The sequence below is a fragment of the Magnolia sinica genome, chromosome 5, assembly GCF_029962835.1.
Source record: "Magnolia sinica isolate HGM2019 chromosome 5, MsV1, whole genome shotgun sequence".
NCBI classification, from domain to species: domain Eukaryota; kingdom Viridiplantae; phylum Streptophyta; class Magnoliopsida; order Magnoliales; family Magnoliaceae; genus Magnolia; species Magnolia sinica.
The window spans coordinates 61,793,520-61,813,142 of record NC_080577.1 but is presented as its reverse complement, the minus strand read 5'-3'; the positions used below and the strand labels follow the sequence as shown (position 1 = coordinate 61,813,142).

Genomic DNA, 19,623 nt, shown 5'->3' with positions numbered 1-19,623 from the left:
TTGAGAAGATAATAGCATTGGCCATCATATCTAACATGTCATCAAGACGCGGTATGGGAAACCGATACTTGATTGTGATTTCGTTGATGGCCCTACTATCAACACACATCCTCCATATGCCATCCTTCTTAGGTGTAAGAAGGGTGGGTATAACACACGGACTCATGCTCTCTCGAATGAAACCCTTCTTTAGGAGTTCATCAATCTGCCTCTTCAACTCAGCGTGCTCCTTTGAGTTCATTCTGTAATGCGGGAGGTTTGGTAGAGTTGCCCTAGGGATTAAATTAATGGCATGATGTATATCCCTCATAGGGGGAAGCTCATTCGGTAAATCATCAAGAAAGACATCACGAAACTCATGTACTACCTAAATGGTCTCAGTGGGTAATTCTATGCTAGTCTCTGGTACACTCTCCCTAGCCACAATGGTGTATATCATCGAGTCTGCCTCCATCTCTTGCTCAAATTCTTTGGCATTCAAAATATGGAGCGGTTTGGACTTGGACTTCGATTCCTTCACTTCTTTTGGGCTGCTCACACTACTCTGCGTGGTGAACTCTTTTCCAGTTGTATTCTTGGGTGGCAGATGATTTAGCTTGACCTTCTTGCCCTCAAAACAGAATGTACACATATTTGAATGACCAAATATGGTAACATCCCTGTCATAGAGCCACGGCCTACCTAGAATGATATGGCTCACATCCATAGGAACAACATCACACTAAATTGTGTCTTTATAAGATCTGAATTGAATAGGGACAATATAGCGGTGTGAGACTGGAATGGATGTTTCACCAATCCAGGAGACTCTATAGGGCTGAGGATGGGCTTCCAGCTTCAAGCCCAAACGACTCACAGTGCTAGTCGATGCCACGTTGGCACAACTACCACTATCCACGATCACCTTACAACTTTTTTCCCCACATTTTGCATAGGTGTAGAAGATCATGTTGTGGTGTCAGTCATCAGTGTTCTTAGCTTGAGCCAGGGCACAACGCACAATTGCGAGGGTCATAGACTCTTGTGCTCCTTCTTCCTCATCACTAGGGGTTTCAACTGGCTCATATTCCTCCTCCTCACTATCACTCTCTGGGGGCACTGCTTCTATTTGCCCATCAATAAGGAGTACTTTGGTGCCATCTCTCGTGCCGCACTGGTGAGCAAAATGACCAAACCCCTGACACCTAAAACACCTAGTGGCCCCACTTCCACGTGAGCTAGACCCGATAATCTTTTTACCCTTTTCATCCTTAGGTCTGGGTTGAACACTAGGGGAAGATTTGTTTTGGAATCCCATGTTAGGTCTAGCCCCAGAGGGGTTGGCCTTAGCATCGGATTCGCGAAAGTCAAACCGCCTTCCCACAGATACTTTAAAGTAATGCTCAACATCTAACACTACTTGGTACAATTATTCGATAGTGTCTATGTCTTTGGCGAGCAATTTTCTCCTAATGTCAGGATGGATGCCCATTTTAAAACAAGCAAGGGTGAATACGTGGTCCTCATCAACCTCACAGTAGGTCAAGTACTCTTCGAATTTCTCAATATAGTCAGCAACACTCATAGAACCCTGCCGAAGAGATTGCCACTCCTCAATCAACCACAGGCGATAAGAGAAAGGGAAGTACTTCTTTTTCAACATTTCTTTCATTTCTCCCCAATGGACTATTGGGAGTTCTCTCGCTCTTTCTTTTTTTCACTCAACCGTCACCCAAAACCTCTTTTCTTGACCCACAAGCTTCATCTTGACGAATCGGACTCGTCGAGCATCCAACATATCATACCACTCAAAATAGTGGTCCATATCCGCCAACCAATTTAAAAAAACTTTAGGGTCTACGTGGTCATCAAAAGTAGGGGCATCTACTCTAACTCCCTTGAGGAGTTGCGCATCTGGGTCATATTGGTCATGATGTCCCTCACGGGGTGAGTGCACAAGTGCGCGCCCATGACCAACTCCTTGGCCCCTCCATTCCTTGGTCTAATCTCCTGACCACCTCCTTGAGAATGGACATCTTCCCCAATGGTGGGGTTTGCCCTAAGGGAGGCCTCTATTTGAGTAATGCGATCATCAAATTAGTTAAGGCATTGATCTATGGGTTCTTCCAAGCACTTAGACATAGACTCAACTTGCTGGGTTAACTTGGCCATTGATTCTTGTAGTTACTCCATGTTTAGAGTAGAGTTCAAACCAAAACCGCCACCCGCACATGTGGGCATATACAGGTTAACTCAACCTAAGTACCTGCTAAGGCAACTATATATATCTAAAAACTAAATGACCCTACGAGACTCTATATGGAGGAGACTACACACTGTTACTAAAATTCAACTATATATGATGGACTGAATGCATGAAGGACTCAAACAAACTAAACCCTAAATATGTGGTGAATTCCCCCACAAGAACCCTAGGCTTTGATACTAAATTTAATGCAGGACGTGAATTTAAATATGATATGCAAGATTTCAGGCTTAGATCACACCAATTCAGAAACAATCACACAAATTCCACATCCCACATGAAAATCCAAACATTCAATTAAAGGGGAATCTATGCGCATCCAGGCCTATACACGTTAGGGTTAGATCAATGAAAATTATGAACCAAATAATACTCAAAGGAAAATAGAAATCACCCACACATGTATAAGAATCAGTCCCTAATCCAAGGGATTCCCCAATCTCAATTCAAGGAACCCTAAGATGAGAAAAGGGGCAAATTAATTAGGGATAATGTAATATAAGGTCAGGATTTATGAAATCATGTATAAAGAGAGGAAAATAGGAAGAAACCTGAACCTGAGACAGTCCCTGCGTGTGGACAGCGAGCCAGGTGCGGGCGCATGTGCGCTTGAGGCTGGTCGCACGTGTGGTGGGGGACGGAATCCAGAAATGGATTCTTAAGCCTTGATCGGCTAGGCTTGGGCTGCAAAACTCCCAAATCTGACGCCGATCCGAGCTCTGGTCTGAGTGTGGTGCTCCACCAAAGTTTCAACTCGCCCGCGGGCTGAAATATGAAAACTTGTTGTAATGAAGAAATCTGATGCAACAAAAGGGATGAATTTGAAGTATCGATGGTTGGGAAAGATGGAAAAAAAGATGATGGAGGATGCGGGTGAGTCGGGATCGATGTAGCTTCGCACCATGGTAGTTAGCCCTTCGAAAAGGGAGGGCTTCGCACCCACTTTTGAATTCTTCCACAACTCATGAAGAGAGAAGTAAGAATTTTTTTATTAACTTTAATGAATCAAAAGAACTATAAGGGGTGCCTATTTATAGGAAAAATCCTATACCCCAAAACTCGCACCATGTGCGCAACCTATTACTTGGCGATGAAGTAAACTAAAATAAAAACTAAACAGAGAAATCTAAAGCGTTCACAATGTTCTATATAATAACAATAACGAGTGGGCCACGATCATGAAATCCCATGATGGGCTTTTCTTGACTATCGGGCCCACTTTTTTGAACCAAAACTTATCTTCTAACTAGGAGGCCTTCCCTGGACATCGTCATCGAGCCAGATTGATGGTGGGGTCCTCCTTCTGCGTACGTACATGCGTAGGGGTGGTGGTGTATGGGTGTGCGTGTGCACGATGTCCTCATCAATTTTATTGCCTGTGTATCATCCGACAATCTACAAGAGTATCAAACCTTTTGTCTAACAATTTCCTCTTTAGAGGTATAAAAGAATTTAAAAAAAGAAAAGAAAAGAAAAAGATTTGACACCTTCACCTAATCTGGTTGATAAATGCACTCTCTTGTAAATGGAGAAGCACAAAGTTGTACTGTTCGTATTAGCAAAGGTTAGAAATAGAAGAGTGGGCCAAATATTAATAAGAAAAATTATCAGGGTTAAATTTGAATCTCCTAAAATTCAACTACTTCTGCACCAGCTGGACAATTCTTGCTGGATGACGTGCAAGCCCACAGACCGGCCCCACGCCCATCAAGGGTCCCACCATGAACAGAAACGCCCTGAACATCATGAAACTATATCCAATGTTGGGATGAGCCCATGGACACATAATTTGTTGGTGCAACGAGGGTCCCATCAATCTGAATGGTGATCCTATTGTTCTTACATGGACCTGCAAAGACAGTTCGACCCACCAAATACGAACCAGGAGGTATGTAGATGGTCGTGGGCCCAACCGAGGCGCAAGCTATGGCCCATGCACTTTGAAAGGATCTGGTGGATCGGTCTCACCATCGGGTTTGGCACCAAAGTTGAGAATTCTATAATCTCCATGTGCTAATGGCATGACAATGAAGAGAAGTGAGAGAAGGAAATACATGGGCATTTTCATGTGTGAGAGAGAGAGAGAGGAGAGAGAATGTGGCGCCGATGAGTGAGATAAGTTATGTAGTTTTGGGCTATTTATAGATTGGGCTTGTTTGGATACTTGAAATAGGAAACAAGGCAGGCTGAAAGAGGTAACAAGGTGGCCATCTTTTCAATCTCAGAAAGAATAACCAGAATACCCATTTCATTCCAAACGTAAAAGTTGTTGGGATTTTAGCATGCGGAATCACACATATCTAGGTCTAGGATAGTAATACAATGATAGCAAGAAAACACAAGAGAACACACAGATTTAACATGGAAAACCCTTGTGGGAAAAAAACCATGGCACAAAGCGACAGAATTCCACTATGAAAGCATCAATTACAAAGAGAGAGGACTTAGCCGATTCGAACAACCTCGAATCTCACCCTTTCTACACCCTTTGATAATCCTAGAATCCTTTAAAATACCTTTAGGAAGCCTTAGAATACCTTAGGAGAGCCCTAGGGACCCCTATTTATAGTTTGAGAAACTTCCCTTTCGGACCCTTGCGAAATCGCCTCAGATTTTCGCAGTCTGCACAAGATCCAGACTCGAATTTGCGTAACCTCAACTGGTTGAGCCAAGTCCTTGGCTGGTTGAGCCATTTCCTCGACTGGTCGAGCGGCCCGGACACCAAAAATCATAAGATGCTGGACTTTGAGTCGAGCAATCCTCGACTAGTCGAGATGCTCACTCGACCGGTCGAGCCAGGTCCTCAACTGGTTGAGCGGCCCAAAAAAAAACTGTCAGATTGTAATGCATCTGACAACAATCTCAACCATGCCTTCAATCTTCAATTGTGTAGCTTATTGACCTCTTCTCTTATCTCTGCATCGCATCATAGCTTCTCGTACATACTCCGTCCTTCTTTTCCGCCATCACCAAGCCCAAAGAAGTTACACAGAACTTGAACTTCTCTTGAAGAATGATCTTGGTGAGCATGTCTGCCGAATCTGAATCCGCATACCCAACCAACTTTGCTCCTGTCTTCTCCAAAAGTAAAGACGTAGTCTTCTTACCATCTCATCGCTACCCAATATTGCTTGCCGGGGTTCTTGCTCACAACACTAATAGCTTATGAAATAATCGGTACAATCCAGATCATGACATATACTGCCAACCGCATTCGAATAAGGCTCATGAGATATCCTGCTTTTCCTCATCTATTTTGGGACATGTCCTGAGGAAAACTTGAGGAGAGATGCATAGGGAACACTCTCCCGCTTTACTTGGCCCATCACATCCTTGATCAATACCTACACATAAGGTATTCCTCCTATGTTATCAAAGCCTACTCCTCCTTCAGTATCAATGCCGAGAACCATCTTTGCAGCCCCCCGATCCTTCATGCTGAATGTCCCACTTAACCGAGTCTTCAGTACATTAATTTCAAACTTGTCATAATTAGCGATCTACATGTCATTAATTCTTGACTCACCATGAAGGAATCAAACCACTGCCTAGGTGATAGGTCGAACCATGACCTCCTGCAAAGTCTTTTCTTAGCCCCTTTAACTTCGAACTGCTCTGGTTGCTTCATGTGGATTTGCTCTTCACTTTCCCTTAGAGAAGTGCAGACTCCACATCCATCCTTTTAGCTCAAGATCACATTGGCCAACCAATGCCAATCACAGATCTAATAGACACCTGCTATACCGTCAGTGTGAATATCTCTGAGAAGCCGATCCCTTATCTTTGAGCATAACCCTTCGCTACCAACCTCGCCCTGTATCTATGTTGTATCCTCCTAAAGATCCACTTGCATCCAACCGCTCTCTAACCCACTGGAAGCTCCACTCGCTCCCATATGTCGGTCTGGTACGACGAATCCATCACATCGCCTATAGTCACCTTTCACTTCTCAGCACCAGGCTCACCTAGAACCATCTGAATAGAAGACGAATCCCCTGCAATATTGGAGTCGTTCATATACCTCGCCGATATCTTGCAATCATGCCATGTGATTCTTCTCACAGGTGGCTCCTCCACCTGCTCTGTATCTCTGTCCACGTGTCTCAGCCTTCCTGCCCTGCCCGCTCATATTACCATGCCCAACATGCCACATACGTGCAGAGGTGGAATCGCTACATCCTCTGCAGCTCCACCTTTTGAAGTGCTCCCGATTAACCTGTACAAGTTACCGAGTCGTTGCGCTTTCATGATTACCCGTGCCCCCTTAAATACTTTAAGAGCACTATCAATACCTTTGTACTTTCATCCTTTTGCCTCAAGTACACCAAGAGAAATCAGATTCTGCTTCAAATAAGGAATGTGCCTGACATCAGTCAGGGTACGCTCCACCCTATCATACATTTTAACACACACCATACCAATAGCCACAACATTACAGGAAATGTCATTGCCCATAAATACCTGTCCACCATCGCACTCCCTATAGCTGGTGAACCAACTTCGATGAGGAGTCATGTGAAAAGGTGCCCTTGTGTCTATCATCTACTTATTCTTACGATCATCGTATGGCCGCCTGATAGTAGACACAAACAAAACATTACCATCACATCCACTCGATCTATCTGACGTGGCAGTATTGGCCTCCCTGTATGAAGCCTCAGAATCTTCTCTCTTTGATTTAGAATTTTCACAATCCTTCTTCACATGTCCTTTCTTCTCACAGTTCCAATACTTTACCTTTCCTTTACCCTTGCCCTTGGATTTGGATCTAGAACCTGAAGAATCTATACCTTGATCAGAATTCCTACCCCTTGTAAGTAGTGCCTTAGAGATATCCTCGTGTCGACGTTAAGCTTTCTCATAGCCTTCCCTTGAAGGGCTGAGATAACGGTGTCGACACTCAGGGTTTTATTCATGCTGCACAGTGTCCTTGACTGACTCATACGACGTTGGAAGAGAATTCAGCAACATATATGCTTGTTCTTCATCTTTCATCACTTCCTCCATATCCAGCAATTTGTAAACTAATTTATTAAAGTTGCTGATGTGAGCCTTCAGATCTCCACCCTCTGCCATCTTGAAGTTATACCACTACCACTTCAAGTGTAGGCGATTTTCAGAGATTTTTTCGCATAGACATCCTCTAACTTCACCCATAACTTAGCTGCAGTTTTCTCCCTCATGACGTTATAGAAAACCTCATCTGTGAGACATAAACGGATCGATGATAAAGCCTTCTTATCTAGAGTATTCCAATCATCATCAGTCATAGTAGACTTTCACTCCTCAAGAGCACCATCTTCACCTTGCTTGATTAAGGAACTCATCATCTTGATCTTCCATAACACAAAATTATTTTTTCCTGAGTACTTCTCAATCTCACACCTAGTGCTTCCCATTATTACTAATCCTTTAGATTCAGATATGTGCCCCAACGATTGCTTTGATACCACTTGTTAGGATTTTGGCCTGTGGAATCACACAGATCTAGGTCTAGGATAGTAATACAATGGCACCAAGCATACACAAGAGAACACACAGATTTAACATGGAAAACCCTCGTGGGAAAAAAATCACGGCACAAAGCAACAAAATTCCACTATGAAAGCATCAATCACAAAGAGAGAGGACTTACCCGATTCGAGCAACCTCGAATCTCACCCTTGCTACACCCTTTAATAACCCTAGAATCCTTTAGAATACCTTTAGGAAACCTTAGAATACCTTAGAATAGACCTAGGGACCCCTATTTATAGTTTAGGAAACTTTCCTTTCGCACTCTTACGAAACCGCCTCAAATTTCTGCAGTCCGCACAAGATCCGGACTCGAATCTGTGAACCTTAACTGGTCGAGCTGAGTCCTCGACTGGTCGAGGGACCCCCTCGACTGGTCGAGCCATCCCCTTGACTGGTCGAGCAGCCCGAACACCAAAAATCATAAGACGTTGGACTTTGAGTCAAGCAATCCTCGACTAGTCGAGATGCCCACTTGACCGGTCGAGCCCTCGACCGGTCAAGTGGCCTGAAAAAACTATCAGATTGTAAGGCATTTGACAATAAAATCTACATTAGTCAAGTTACAAAATACGTTATATCTCAAAGAATCAGACTACAGCATAAGATGTTTGAACTCGATGAGTTCAATCTGGTAACAAACTTGATTTCGGAGATGAATCGGACAAACAGTGTTTTGAGATTTCAAATGTATCTGTAGCATGCATATTTTGGCAAAGCATTTCAGCCGGGGTCCAAATGGTTTGCCCTAGCCCTACTTGTTTGCTAAGTGAGTAAAGAATTCTGGTGACATGGTTAAAAGACTCAGCCACTCCCACCTACTTATATCCTGAGTCAAGCCGGGACTTGATTGATCAGCTTGTCTAAGTCAATATGAATGGATTGCATCAGAGCGACTTGTCTAGAGATGTCAATGGGTGGGGGTCACCCAATGAGTAGCCAAGCCCAACTCGACATGGGCCTGATATGGGTGTCCTTTCAGATTTGTTTATTTTTATTTTTATTTAAATGTCCATAAAAAAGTTTGGCAAATCTGGTAAATAGATAATTAAACAAGCTTTAACGTTTGATTCATTCTACATTTTATATGGGCTCACAATTTGGATGGTTTATATTGTAATTACTTTAACTTCAAGAATGCAATTTCACTACACTACAACAAAAACGTGCTTACTCAGCACTCTGGGTGCATCTTTCACCGGCGCTATGTAAAACGGTGCCCACGCATATCACTGTATATATATATATATATATATATATATATATATATATATATATATATATATATATACACATATATATATAAACCCTACTCCCTCATTTTGTTCCCAGCCCCTAACTCTCTCCTTATACCTGCCGCGACTCTCTCTCGATTTCTAGGGTTTGACCTTTCATGAACATACAGAAACCAGATCGGATCTCTGATGGTGGATTCAAGCACCAGCAATGCAGATGCCACGACTTCATCTCCTCACCATCCCATCTTCACCTCGTCCTCATGCGACGCATCTCGGCCATCGGTTCTGCTGCCGTCTGATTCCTTCAAGGGCCGTAGGAAGGGCTCCTTAATCGCACGTGCACGTTGATGATCTTAACGACCTCCTCCATGGCTCCAACCCCATCAAGGTTGAGCTCAACCGCCTCGAGAATGAGGTCCGAGGTCGGGATTTCCTCATCTTTTGTTATATCTCGGCTGTGGATTCATCAGTTTTTTGCTCGATTTTGCTGGGTTTTGGGGGTTTAGGGCTTGATTGGGGCAGGTTTAGGGTCTTTGAGGTGTTTTGGATTTGTTAGTGCACGGCTGCCCAACCTCCATCGAAAGCCGCTGCCATCAAAAGAGGCTGCCCGTCCCTCATCATTAACAACCAAACCCATCTCCACCTGCAATCGTCCACCATCAGTTCTGATTGGTAGAGATTTTTTTATTATTATTAGGGTTTTGATTATGGATTTTTGTTTTGAGTTTTCTGATGGATCGACATTTAGGTCAGGCTTTTGATTAGGGGTTTTCTGTTTTGGGACTTATTATTAGGTCTTTTTCTGTGTTTTTATTATTAGAGCCCTCATAGCGGATACCTTCGCAGACAAGGTGAAGGAGATGATGAGCCACTATTTTGTTTGGGTTTTTCTAGTGCTTTTTTTTTTCAATTTATAATGACTATAGAACTTAGCAGTTAACCATCTGTATGCATGATTCATTGCTCATTTGGATTTATGTTCAATCATTGATTCAAGCTCTATTATTATTGAGGCTGTTTTTTTTTTTCCTCGGTTTTCTATTAGATCCGGTTGATTTTTTTTCAGACTTGTCCATATTTTGTTTTCCCATGTGATTGCTTAAATTGCAAGTCATTTTATTTTCTACATTTCTTGCTTATATTTGGAGCAGTACATTTCCAGTGCTATTTAAGGAGAGATTATATGTCATGTTTTTGTTTAGTGCATTTCTTGATGCTTGTTTGATTTCTTGAATGTGTGCAATAATATTTGTGTCAGCTGACCTCTTTGTTGTTGCTATGTAATAAGGCTCTATTACATTTCCTTGATCCAGAGAAATTCAAGAATAAAGATGATTTTTTTGAAAAATACAAGAATCTAAGCTCCTTCAATGACATTGAGGTTTTATCACTTACCTTGCACTCTCAGTTCCATGTGGTATATTCTATTTCCATATGTAGTTGAAGTTTACCGGGTTTTTCTTTAGCTTGCCAATCTTCACAAGGAATTGTGGCCTCACATGCTTCGAAGAGTTATCAAGGATGTGGAGAAGTCTTTGCCTCCAAAAATTGAGCACATCCTCTAGGTTGAAATGTCTCCCCTTTAGAAATAGTAAGCACCCTGCACTTAGCTTGTAAGGGACTGCTTATAGCACTTAGTATATTTGCTAACTTGGAGTGTGTCTGTTTATGGTTGCATCCTTCTAGGTATTACAAGTGGATTTTAGAACGTAACTTTCATAGCCTGAACAAAGGAGTCCGTGGAAATCAAGTTTGCACCTATTACAATTTTTTTGGGCCCATTTGTCATTAAAGAAATGAGCGCTTGTGATCCTTAAAAATCACTTATTAAGCACTAAATATGTTTGAGTTAATACTTAATTTGTTGCTTAATAAGCAATTTCCCCAATAATCGCAGGTTTCTTAAATGCCCAGGGGGTCATTTCCCAACTTAATAAGCAATTGAGTACTTCTCATTTAACTGTTCATATGTTGGCCACCAATTGGTGGTCATAGTCATCCTTTAATTTTCTTTTCATTCATTCATTCATTCTTCTCCTTCTTTTTTTTTTTTTTTTCTTTTTTCTTTTTGGTTATGAGCTATGACTCATCTATAGTGTGAACCACTGTTTTAAAAAGTTGAAATAGATGTACAAATGTGCCAACTGTAGAGTTAGTAGGACCTGTTGAGAAAATTTTCAAGAAAATGAAGAGTGGTGATTAGATGATTCTGACTGTGAAAACAATTCCCTGCAGGAAATTTTTTCTTTCATGTATGTTTACAAAACAATTTTCTTTCGTTGGCATAAGCATTTCTCAATAACATCTTAGAAGAAGTAAAAGACTTACTGAATCACTGGACGTTGTCACCCATCTAAGAAGAAGCAAAAGGCTTATTTGAATCACTGACTGCTGTTGTCAACCACATAATGGTCTACTAATGAATGGGTGAACAAATTGGAAAAAGATGGGGCCTTGTGTCAAATTGGCTTTCCCTTAATAATATTCACCCATTCATAAAGAAAAATCTAGAGAACTACTTATCAATAATCAATTCTCATTCTGCATGCCCTCGAGGCAATGCAAAGGAGCCCTGTTACAAGGGTTGCAAGAAACTCACTCTCTTCTGTTAAATGGAAAATATGAGTAGGAAACTTGTATGTGGGCCCATTGTAGGAAGATGGCCTTGGAGAAATTCTAATCACCAAATTTCACAAGCATGCTAATTTAGAAATGCCATTCATTCATGAATCCAGCTCATTCACTAGTTAGCACACACCATTGTATGGTTGTTGGCTCAAAATCACATGGCCTGATGTTGCCTTAAATAAGTATACTGGTTTTGTTGAATTTGCTTCTTCTTCATCCTTTTTTTTTTTCCCTTTGAGTAGTCTTAGCACAATAGTGAAAAACCTAGGAACTTTTGATTGAGGGAAACCTGAAAACAATCTGAAGGGCCTCTTGCTTATTTGAGAAATTTGTTGTTGTTTCTGATTTTTCTGGAACACTATAATCTCTAAGATCAATTCATGGGGTTATTCTATCATAAATTTCTTTGCTCCCATGAGCCGCTATGCTAGTTCTGACAAATGGTGAAAGCCTTGCATAATGCTGGAATTGAGGTATGGTAGATCTTCCATTGTGAGCCATGCAAACTGATTGACATGTATTTAAATTTACCATTTTCCTTTAATATATTTCTTCAAGATTATTTTTTTTTCTCAAGCTTATATGAGAAAGTAATGCTGTTAGTATAGGTCATTTTGGATGTGGTCTAGAACCATAATAATGAAGCTGATGATAATCATCCTTGTACCACTTCTTTTCATGGCGTAGACAATAAGGTAATTTCTGTGTGTCCTATTTATTTCAATGCTTTACTTTGTCACCTAACTTGTTATGGACCATCAACTAAGATTGACTAAAGGTCGTTAAGGTTGTTTTGTTGAGACATGAGTGACAATCTTAGTTAAAAATGCCATGACTAGCTGAATCTCGCACTGGACTGCTTGCTTATGTTCTTTCTTCTTAGCAAATGCTTTAGGTCTTAAATGCTACAAAATTCAACTAAACATATGTGCATATTCCATTTGCTTAAATATTTAACTGCTACATATTTGTCTTGTTGCAGATTGTGATCCCTTTCATACTAATCTATTTACAGGTTTATTACATGCTCGATGTTGACAACAATTCTCAATTGCTTAATTTCTCTGGATGTGGTACTTCCAATCATTCCCTTCAATTTGTCTAGCCTTTTCCATCAAAGTTCTTTCTTATGACATCTTTTAAAGCCAACTCTATTAATATACTATTAAGCTTCATTTCCTAATGAACAATGCTAAGAGAATTTGTGGCACACATGTGATATTTGGGCCACCGTCATTTCATGATCACGGTTAAACAAATCATACCAAATAGAGCACGGGAAAGATTGTTATTTTCCATATACTCATATATGAGCAATAACTTATTTCCTTCCATACAACTTCCATAGAGCTTTACAAGATGCAGGTGTTGCAAAGCAGAAATCATGCCTATCTCACCACAAACTGATACAACATCTATAGAGCTTTACAAGATGCGGGTGTTGCAAAGCAGAAATCATGCCTATCTCATTCACAAATGGGTATGCAAATCTATTTACAATTGGGGAATTTTTAAACTGGGTTTTGCATCATTTGATGTTTTCGAAAAGCCTGTAGTTGTTCCTTTCCTGATATGGTGTTTCTGCAGGAGGAGCAATCATACAGTCACAACCTCTTAATTTTTTGGAAAAGACTAAGTGCATTCTCTTAATTACACAACTAGCTCGAAGTATTTTTTAGAATGGTGTGATCGTACCTATACAAAAAGAAACTTGAGATTGTGTGTGCATGGTGTGGGTTTACACTCTTATATAGTTGAGGCTACCATCGTAAATAATATTAAGATGCATCTCTGTTTAATTAATTTCAGTCCATTCATAGCCCTTGATTACATATAGATCTTTCCTTCAAAGGAAATAAGGAATGGCCTAGAGAAGCCCTCTTATGGAATTACCATGATCTTTCCTTCAAAATGTTTTGTTGTAGGTGATGTGGTTCTGTTTAATTTGGGAGACAAGCTTCTTGAATGGAATTACCGTGAGCTTACATTTTTTATTTTGTTTTGATTTATTTATTTATTTATTTTTTAATTTTCGTCTTTTCTACTTCTACATGGATGGATAGTTTACATTGGCATGCCTATAAGTGTTTTAAAATTTCATTTGCTTGAGATTTTTTGGCCAAGTCATTCCTGTTGGCATTTAACATAATCGAAATTGATTGTAAATGTTTAATCATTTATGGGAAAATTGTTAGTTCCAGGCTTCCAGCAATGCTTTCCTTTTACTTTAGGTAGTTTGCTTTTTCTCTTAAGGATAGTTTCTAGTCAGCAGTCTATTTGACATTGATTTTATTTGTTAGGCCCAATGTTTGACTAGAGAATGTTATCTTCTCTAAACAGATGAAACCATGAAAGCTTTGGTGATCTTTAACACCTCATAAAATAGCAGGAAGATCTTGGGTATTTTTCTTTGGTGTACTGACAAATTGTGTTTAGCACGTTTGCCAGAACAACTTGGTGTTTGTGGCAGTAAGGTGAAAGACCTGTGTTAAGCGGCTAGTGTTTTCCTGCTCTCTGTTCCAACAGCCAGGATTTGATGCCTAGTGCAATCCTTTTGGCCTTGGAAGATCAAACATCTAAATCATAAAAGGAGGTGAGCTCCATGGCTGATTGTCTGCTGATTAAAAAATAAAGAAAAAAAGAAGTGACCACCTGTTTTACCAGTGTGCCACTGTAATGTCTTTTACAGATGTTAAGAAACGAGTTGATTGGGATAGCTCACGAGTAAACTGCTTCGCCAGCTTTCTCTTGGATGTCTTCTTTCCCCTGTTCTAATGTCAATTTTCCATCCACTAAAATATTTTTTGGTATAGTACCTCTTTAGCCATTGATTGCAATGTGTGCTGTTGGCTTCTCTAATTTGCCTTTTTTAATTTTCAGGTAGCTATATATATCCAGGTATTGTCAAAGCTTACTGCATTTAGCTATAAGAGTAGGTAGTGTATGGTTATGCAGTGCCCAACATTCTCCCCATCTGAATGGCAAAGGCGGTTTAAGTAAATCATCAAACTATTGCTAGTTAAAAATAATAATAATAATAAAGAAAGAAAGAAGGAAAGGAAAAAAGAACAACTTTCAAATTTCAGCCATCTGTGAACTGACACACACTACAACAAAAGCTGGATTAGCCGACGTTGTGCATGGCTAATTTACCCTAATTTTATATTCTTGTAATTCATGACTTCTCAATAAGTAGCTTGTGGTTTTTGGGTTAAAGCATATTAAGATAGTTTTCATATGTGAATGGCATCTATCCTATGTAATATTCTCCTTTTAATAAAGCTTGGCAATGGGTTGGGCCTGGGCCAGCAAAATCAAAATTTTAAAATTAAAATCCAGGCCAACCTTCGACTATCATGAAGCCATATAATTTTGTGCATTATGATTCCTCTTTTATTACAACTGTGGCCAACATCGAACAACATTGATCTTCGGTCATGCACATGCACAGTCAGGGACACTGTCAGACAAACTTGACTTCTTACATGAACTTTGTATTGAAGCATGTTGAATATCTTTTTACACACCCATATGTGCATTTTCATGGTTTGATAGCTCCACCCATTTGTTAGCTGTGCATCTACAAACATTTTGAAAATAGAGTAATGATCACATTCATCAGGTAAATGAACTTCTGTAAGTGCTATGTTATCTAGCTCCTATGATTGTCAAATTTTGTAGTGCCAAAACCTCTTGGAATCTGTCTTGTGTAGCTCATCTACATCTTCAGGACTGTGCATCTCATGAACAAGAACAAAGGTCTTTACCTCATGTACTTCAAATGTAAGATCAAGAGATATACATTTTCAAGTACAACACCATGTGATAGTTCACTCCTTAGAACTGATTGGATGGGGAAATATCATAAATTTTGGAGGAAGATTTTAGCATAATCTTGTGCATCAGTTTTTGAACTTAATCTACAATGTTGAAAATAATCCTCCGATTGTTTCAGTCACTATCATAAATCGAACCGAGCACATACCCCTAGACTGATAAGTCGTCTGGTTGGTGTAGAAGTCACTAAGATACCCATATCAGAACGAAATATGAATGGTCTTGGTGTATGGGGAGAAGTTACTCGAGCACTATGTAATGGTGCTACCGAGAAATGCAAAGAATGTTCTTCATGTTAAGCATCTCAATCCTGCATATAAAATTCTTCACAGCAACTTCAGCACAAATGTGTATCCCTATGAAGTCTCTGGCAGCAAGCTTTCTCCATACATTCTCAATGTTGTATATGATGTTCATCTAGGTATTCAAGTGTACCTACCCATTCTCATTCTACAACAATTAATTCGGGTGTCTTCAGACGAATCCATCACTACACTTCCATTCCCATGTCTTATGTCCAAGCTGTCACGACAATTTGGACTGCCTCCTACTAATGATCTCTCGTGCTCGTGTGTTTGGTTCAACCACGAAGACATCTACAGTCTACACATCATTGACAACATGTTTTGTGGGGGAAAAATTGATTCAACCTTAGGCAAGGGCAATTTTAAGTACAGCCCTGACTCTGTTAATGTCATTCAGACAAACACAAAAAGAGACATTGCACAGGACTTTCTGGATGGACAATCTCGCATGATGAACTGGCTTAAGAACTGTGAAGCCTACCTTTTAGAGATCAGACACATGCTGATGACTCTGCAACATGCAACAAAACGAATTCTAGATTCCTTACCAGCACAATAAAGGCTTTCATTGTCTATAGTACATCCTTCCTGTCATCACATACCTAGAGTTTCACTGAAATGATTGGGGCATAAATATCTTTTTGAATGCCCTATGCTCATTCATATATGTGTGTGATGTATTACTAATTTACAAAGTTTGACAATTTTTTTTTTTTTGTGTTATCCTCTGAGTGAGGTACTCTGTTTTGGGTGCCTATGGATATTTAGATAGCTATTATACTTCTACCAATCGTGGGCAGTATATATATATATATATATATATATATATATATATATATATATATATATATATATTTGATATTTTGGTATATGGCTGGTTATCATTTACACATATTTACCCCTGTTTTATCTAGTTTATATCAGCCATGGGATGTGATGTGGGGGATGCTTTGTCTTTCGATTATTTGTCTATCTCATTGTTCTCTACTTGATCTGCTATGCGCACATAGTGTCTGTAATGTGATGTTGATTTTGCATCTATCTATTATATGCATATGATCCCCGAAATCTGGTTCTCCCATATTATCTACTTCAGTCAATATCAACTGTTATATTTCCCTTTGCCAATGACTGACAAAAAGGGGGAGAACAAATCTACACCTACCATAGGAAATTTGTATATATTTACTTCTGAATGGTGATGCAGGTGTTAGGGGGAGCAGCTACAAGAAGAAAGGGGGAGTTTGCAGTTAGGGGGAGTAGCTTCTGAATGTTTGTGTATGTGAACTAGATAACATTGTACAATTGTGTAAAGTTCATGTACACACAATTTAGGATGTCAGTATAGAAGTTGTTCTAGGATGTTTTGGTATTTTGTCATGTAATTGACAAAGGGGGAGATTGAAAGTGCCCTGGTTTGTCAATTAGCGTGAGTGTTGAGTTGGTTAGACTGAGAAGCTCCATAGGAGGATCAATTAACCATTTGCCTCAACCAAATGTGGGCCCGAACTCACCACAGGTAAATCTAAGCTTCACATCCCATGTCTCAAAACACCAGGTAATTAAAACCCTTAAAATTGATTAGAATATCATAGGGTTTCTGAGTTAGGAAACTTTTTTCAAAGTTGCGAAAATTCTATAAGTTTTCTTCCTCTATCGATTTATCGAGAGACAGTTCGATACAATCGAATCGTGCTGTCGATGTCCTCGATGACCAATCGATATCATTGAAATGAGGACAAAATATGTCTAGCAACCACATATATTTCTGGACGGATTTATCGATGTATCGATATACCTATCGATATCATTGAACTTTGAATCTGAAGTCTATCAAAATTGACTCGATAAAATCGACAGCACATCGAATGTGTCCCTATTTTTTTAAGAAAAATCATAAAATATTCGATATATTGAAGTTCTCCTCGATATCCTTGGAATTCAAATTTCGATGATATCGGAAGCACTTCGATGATATCAGTTTTAGACACTCTGTTTTTTAGCAATTTTTTTAGGTTGTTCTATCTTGGATCAAGGGTCACTCGATAGAATCGATATTCAAATATCGATGATATCGAGGTCGGGTCGATGGCATCGAGAATGGACGTAAACTATCCAGCAAGCTTAATTAAAAAATCCTTAGATTTATCGATGCATCGACACGACTATCGATATCATTGACATTCAAATTCTGATGATATTGAGTGTGCCTCGATCATTCTTTTAAACGTGAAATATTTCAAAGGCAAGTCTCTCTTATTTTTTAAATGTCGAGGAATCAAACCTCGTATCGATGTAATTGGAGTTCAAAGTCTGATGATATCGACACATGTTTCGATTCCTTCGACCAGCTGGCAAAATATTTTAAAAGCGTTTGACATTTGAGTTTGTGTCATTGAGTGGCTAGTCGATGCAATCGAGAGTAAACGCTTGATGATATTGACTCTGCTCGATGATATCGAACTCTGTCATAAATATGACCATTTTATATTCGTTGGAACCTTTTGCCTATTTATAGAGAGCTTGTCCTTAGTTGCTAGCAGAGAAAGAAGAGAGTGCTTTTGAGTGTTTAACCTTGGATCATATACCCAAAGCCCTTTCTCTCATGGGAGTTCATCCTCCAATCCACCCTCGCCATTGACATTTAATAGAGTGGATTGGGGAATGAACTTCCGCATTCAAGGATCCTCCAGCTGTCACCTTAATGGCAAATCATTAAGCTAGGATCCCATGAATGCATAGATGTAGAGTAGGATTCCATTATAACCTTGACCCAACCTGTTGCCATGTATTGGTATATCTTCTGAGTTGCGGATCAAGGAAGCTGAAGTTCTTCATCAAAGGAGGAGATCTTCAATAATGCGCTAAAAGGGACTCATTTGCTTATCTATAAGTTATTAGAGTCCAGAGGACCCTTGTGATCATTCCTTTGTAGGATTGGGTCTAAGGTGGTTCTCACCCCTTGCAAGCCCTCGTAGGAGGCCTTCGACGGGAGTGTACGTGGTGGGTGCTTTCTGTTGACCCTTGCTCTGTGAAGAGCATAAATATTAGGTCCTTTGTGTAGGTCCTTGACCAAGGTGGTCTAAAAGTTGGGTGCATTGTGTTGACACTTACTCATGGGAGCATAAACAAGTGAGGTTCTTTGAGTGGATCCTTGGCTAGTGTGCCTAAAATCGGGTGCTATGTGTTGACCCTTGCTCGTGGGAGCATAAACTACCAGCTTAGGTGTAGGTTGTATTGGTTAGAGGTAAATCTAATTTAAAACCTCCGGTTTGAGGTGAACCTGTTGTGAAACCTCCTTAGTTAAATCAGGTACACTCAAGGGTTGAGTGCGGTTGCCGGGAGTGGAGTAGACAAGTAGTCGAACCACTATAAAAATGACTGTTTTTGTTATTGATGTTTGTCCTTGATTATTTGTGTGATTTCATTAAATGCTTTCATATTTGATCACACCTCACACACAGTTACATCCATAATAAACTCTGAATTGCATCATGTTTATCATTAAATTAGTTTTATGATTGGATCCTCTAATTGGCTTGGAAGTCATTAGAGTTACTTTGAAGAAATCCTAATTTATGAATATTTTCTCAGGATAGGTTTGATAGGATTTTAAATTATAATAAAATATTTGAAAAAGTCCTATTCACCCCCCTCTAGGACATATTGGCATATTCTTACTTCAACTAAACCGGTCATTACCGCAATTTTAATCATGGTTCAAAATTTGAAAATAGCAGTTTTGAGAAGTTTTGTAGTGATCAGGGAATATCACATGAATTCTCTGCACCCAAAACACAACAATAAAATGGTATAGTATAAAGAAAAAATAGAGTGCTTCAAGAAATGACAAATG

General features: G+C 39.8%; 2 long non-coding RNA genes across 2 annotated transcripts; both read left to right on the top strand.

Moving 5' to 3' along the window:
* The first annotated feature begins 10,464 nt into the window (after positions 1–10,464).
* Positions 10,465–15,237, top strand: LOC131246082 (uncharacterized). Its single transcript, XR_009171154.1, has 3 exons — positions 10,465–10,588; positions 10,684–10,747; positions 14,506–15,237. It is a non-coding gene; the product is annotated as an uncharacterized LOC131246082 (long non-coding RNA).
* Positions 12,062–12,777, top strand: LOC131246083 (uncharacterized). Its single transcript, XR_009171155.1, has 3 exons — positions 12,062–12,098; positions 12,234–12,320; positions 12,641–12,777. It is a non-coding gene; the product is annotated as an uncharacterized LOC131246083 (long non-coding RNA).
* Positions 15,238–19,623: the final 4,386 nt, after the last annotated feature.